Consider the following 5,073-nt stretch of genomic DNA (forward strand, 5'->3'; position numbering starts at 1 on the left):
AAGGAAAGCATGGAGTGAACACAAACTGAGAATTCTTGCTTATAGAATGAAGAAAGGTGAGATCCTTAAGTAGGCATGTCTTACATGATCATTGACATCACTGATGACCTCTAAGCTCCACAATCATCTCCTCAATTTGCTCCTAGATTCTCTCAATCATCCTATGTGGCTTCTACCACCACCTAACAATGCTTATGGGCACCTAACTGTGCCTCTAGCACACACACATAGAAACCAAGGTGTGCCTAGGGCATACACCTTGAGATATCCCATCATACCCCCCCTCAAGGGAATGCCTCAGGCTATGTCAAGGATACATCTAGTCTCATAGTTTCTCATGCCATCTCATGGTGGTCAAGGATAAATCTATGGCTAGGTTCTCATGCTAGCAAGGGGTTCCCAAGGGTGTGAAGTAAACAAAAGGGATACAAAAGACCTTCCAATGGTTATCTCCCTTGCATGTACATGCACACAATCTTTGCAGGAGGTACCATGGAGCAAAAACACATACAGATGGCCTACATCATATGCTGACCAGAGGTGTTTACAAAACACACAATAGTTTATTTCATTCATTTTGCAGGACTATCCAGGTTGAGTAGCTTGACTCAAAAAAAAGAGAGATCTGGAGCATACATGGAGATGATTCAAAAAGCATAATCTTCATAGGATGCCTCATCTTGTGGAGGCACATCAATTGGAAGTAGATTGGCAGTTTCTGACTTTGAAGTTGCTTCCTTTTCGGCTCTACAAAACTTTTCATGATGATTGTTTTTGCCACAGTGTTTGCATGGATTGATCTTGAAGCACTCTCTTGAGAGGTGATTAGTCTTCCCACAATGATTGCAAGGTGAAAACTTGCCCTTCTGGATTTTTATGGCATAGGTTGTGTCATTGCCTTTCCGGAGTTCCATGTGCCTTTCTTCTTCTTGAAGAGCAGAGATAAGACCTTCAAGATTAGGATTAGGAAGTGGTAACAACATGATCATAATCTTTAGGCATACTCTTGAGCAAAACTGCCATTGCATCATCTGTAGTGATAGGAGAGTTGATAGAAGCAAGTTGAGTCAATGTAATTGACATGGGTAGCCAAAGGAGTGCCACTAACCATCTTCAATTCAAAGAAAGCAATCTTAAGTGACAATTTTGAGATGTGAGAGCTAGCACCAAAAATAATGTCAAGCTTCTGCCAAGCTTCTAAAGGAGACTCCAAATCAGAGATGTGATGAATATAGTCATCTCCTAAGGCAAGAGCAATGATGCCATAGGCTTTCTCCTCTCTAGCAGGATCTCTTGCCAGGCATGTCAGAGCTGAGGATTCTCCAGCATTGGAGGCTGTTGAAGAAGAAGTTGAAGCCGGTTTGACAAGCCCCCAGAGGTTTTCCCTCATCAATGCAAACTTAACCTTCATCTGCCATGTGTGAAAGCCCTTACCATTGAACTTATCCATATTCAAGATGGTAGCCATGAGAGGGTCTAACCCAAGAATTGGGCAGTGTCTTCTCTCTTACAAGGCTAGAAAAACAACTAAAAAGCTTCAAAGTATAAGCATTTAATGTAGCAAAGACTTGTGACCAAATTTCATACTACAAATCAATGATGCTTTCACTTGCATGCTTCACAGAGGTGGCTAAATAAAAGCTTTCCAAGCAAATCCAGGTGTAGCAACTTAAAGTAAAGCTGTAGCTACAGTTGTACTGATGCTATTTAACACTTTAAAACGATAGAAATGCTAAAGTAGCATCTAATGTAGCATCACACTCACAACCTTATCAAAACTGTCCAAAACAGAGGCTTGAACTTGGAGGGCTTGTATCTCACTCTTCAAAGAAAAGAAAAGAGGGCTTTTTGAAGCAAAAGAAAGCTCATATACCAGAGAAGATCCAGCATAGAGGTTGGGCGAAATGGCACGCGATATTGCCCGGGGGAGTTACTGCAGTCTGAACTTGTTTTTTGACATTTTCTCCTTCGTTACTGAACGAAATGGTTTGCAAAGTGACTCAAAATGTTCGTCTTGAGGTCGCCCATCTACTCCTAAGAGGCTCGAGCAATGGTACAGCAGGCAGGGAGTATTTTGCAACAGAAGAATGATAAAAAAATGTGCTATTTGGGGAATGGCAGCCAGCAGAGATGTTTTTTTTTCAATTGCTTGCAGGTGGAAGTTCGCCCAAATGAGGGGTATCTCCAACAGGAAGGGCTTGGAGAATGGAGGAGAACTGAGGGAGAACAAGCTTTAGCAACATTTGGGAAGAAAGGGAAGAAATGGTGAAGATGAAGAAGAAGAAGATGGAGAAGAAGAAGATGATGTGGCACAAGTGGGCTCAAGGAGCATCAAAGTGCTCTGATACCATGTTGGAAAACTGAAAGGAAAGCATGGAGTGAACACAAACTGAGAATTCTTGCTTATGGAATGAAGAAAGGTATGGTCCTTAAGTAGGCACCTCTTACATGATCATTGACATCACTGATGACCTCTGAGCTCCACAATCATCTCCTCAATCTGCTCCTAGATTCTCTCAAGGCCTGTAAACACCGTGAGAGGCGTGTGGCTCATTAGGGAAGCGCCCACATTGCTCACAACTCAACATTCTGTAGTGCTGGAATAGCGTCCAACCGGGCACCTGTCGGTATGCCACAAGCAAGCAGGCACACTTTGTCGAGAGGAGCTTTCGGATTGATTTTTGCGACGCACGCCTGCGGTACGACAGTGTACTCGCTGAAAGTCGACGTCATGAAAGCGTGGATCGGTTGTCCATCCTTGGAGAAGATCGGCTTGTCAAGATCGTGAAGCATTGCGCGTCTAACGCCTTCCCAATATGTCGCGCACATGTTGGTCTTGTCCGATTTGCAGAGCCTGCACTCTCCGCATTCCGCTGCCTAAGTGGGAATAACATGGTCTCCTTCTTTGATATCTGTAATACCTTCGCCAACGCATTCTACGATCCTGTTCAAAACAAGAATTCATCAAAAAATTTGAATCGTAAGCGCCGGAATGAAGAAGAAGAGAATGCAAGGGCACACTCCTTACCCTGCAGCCTCGTGTCCAAGAATTACCGGGAAAATTGCCTACAGCAAGCAACCGATCAGCAGTTTGGAGTTGAGTTAATGTGGACTTATGGGTGTCAAAATCATTCTGGTAAGGGCCAGGCACCTGTTCTAATTGCCAAAAGGTGATATCGCTGTGACAGAGGGAAGCAGCGACGATCTTGATACGAACTTGGCCTGGTCGAGGAGGCTGGACTTGGACGTCTTCAATGACAAGGGGCTGCTTGGGTCCCCAAGCGACGGCAGCTGCAGACCAATAGAGCCAACCGTAAGGAGGGAAGAAAGGAAGGCAGGAAGGTCTCACAAGGAAAGCTGCGAGAAAACACAGAGAGAGAGAGAGAGAGAGAGCGCGCGCCTTTGCATGTGATGACTTTCCTGGCTGTGCTAGAATGAAGACGATGTTAAGCACGTTCATATCGGATATCAAAACACACCACTCTCACACGTCATTTGAATTTATTTATTTGAATTTGTCCTCATCTGCCTGCATCATGCACCTTGGGTATTCCGAGTTTCCTTTCTAAATTGAACCAATGGCACTCCTAGTGTTCATAGAAAACCTCCAAAGTACATTGCAACATTTTCATTTTTAATTCTCAAGAAAAACCTTCAAAATTTGAAACCCCAAGTTTAGTGATTTGTTGAGAAAAATCATTCTATGAACACTCAATGGCACCTAGAGTAAATTCAATATTTATTTCTAACACGTCAGGTGCATTCAAAACACCTGGAGAGAGAAAAGCTCTTCAAGCATGGGCGCTTGGTGTTCTGGGTGTTGTGGTTCACAACACCGGCCTCCATGACTTATACCACAGGCGGCCATTAGAGTTCTACCACCGCTCAGCCACTTTCATGGTTAAAAATTTCAACCACCCACTCCATGGGTAGCCCTCATATGCCAAACATGAATCTCTTGTGTCGGTGTCTAGGCCCATCTCTCCGATTGGGCCAACTAGGATGGCATCCCTTCACACCACATTTTGGAGGTTGGCATGTACGTGGTGTGAACCTGGCCTAAGTGAGCTCAGACGACGAAACCACCTTTTTTCATTTTTGTTTAACACCACCACCTTGTAAACTTATTTAAGAAACCTTAGAACGTGGGTAGTTTCTTTCTATCTTTAAGCATATTTTGAGACACTTTCTTCTAAAGTTTGTTGTTTCCACATCAAAGACCTTCTTTACAGAATGTTTTTCTCCTTTTAGATCCAATTTATACATCTGCTTTTCAAGTATTTGCAGCCTAACTCATTTGTTCTTGTAACTTCTTGTAAATTCATATAATCCAGTCTCATTATCCCCCTATTAAGCTATTAATCCAGAGGTTCAAGCCCTTTAAGTCTCATTATCCCCTATTGTTAGCTACTATTATCTTTTTTTTATAAAAGCCCTAGGGTCATTGTTTGCTTGAGTGTAGCCATTTTGGTTGAGGTGAGGTTTAGGAAATTTTCTATATATAGGTATCTTACATGACCCATAACTTATGCATTGCTCAATGGAATTTGGCAAACTTTGTCTTGAAGTTGTAGTACACATTGCAGTAGATGAAGTGAGAACACTGCATGGCTTCTCAAAATAAGATTCCGTTCAAAATCCTAGTATTATTGGCCACTTTTTAAAAGTATTTCATTTTCTCATTGGTCCATCTCCAAAAACAATCAATTCTACAAAAGGGCACAGATTTATGCAATACAACCTTTTAAGATGAACTAGATACGTATGCTTAGGCTTTCATGCTTGACTACACATGAATATCATCTTCAAAACACTTGCTAGATTATTAATTTTATTTTAAAGGTTACAAGAAATATTTTACATTGACAAAGTAACCCTAAGATTTCATCATACTTATAGTATAGAAATTTAATTCAAATCAAATGAACATGAAAGATATTGTTATTTATATTATAACAAAGAAACTAAATGAAGTACATGTGAAATAGATACCAAATGGGAAATCCATATGACAAATAGAAAACCAAGTAATTCAAATATCTTAAAATATGTCCATATATCAAAATTTCTATG

At 41.5% G+C, this 5,073-nt stretch overlaps 1 pseudogene; it reads right to left on the bottom strand.

Annotated features, from left to right (window-relative positions):
• Positions 1–2,574: 2,574 nt before the first annotated feature.
• Positions 2,575–3,446, bottom strand: LOC147904536 (alcohol dehydrogenase class-3-like; annotated as a pseudogene).
• Positions 3,447–5,073: the final 1,627 nt, after the last annotated feature.

Source organism: Dipteris shenzhenensis, chromosome 2 (genome assembly GCF_047967505.1).
Source record: "Dipteris shenzhenensis isolate YYH24624 ecotype China chromosome 2, Dip_SZ_1.0, whole genome shotgun sequence".
NCBI classification, from domain to species: domain Eukaryota; kingdom Viridiplantae; phylum Streptophyta; class Polypodiopsida; order Gleicheniales; family Dipteridaceae; genus Dipteris; species Dipteris shenzhenensis.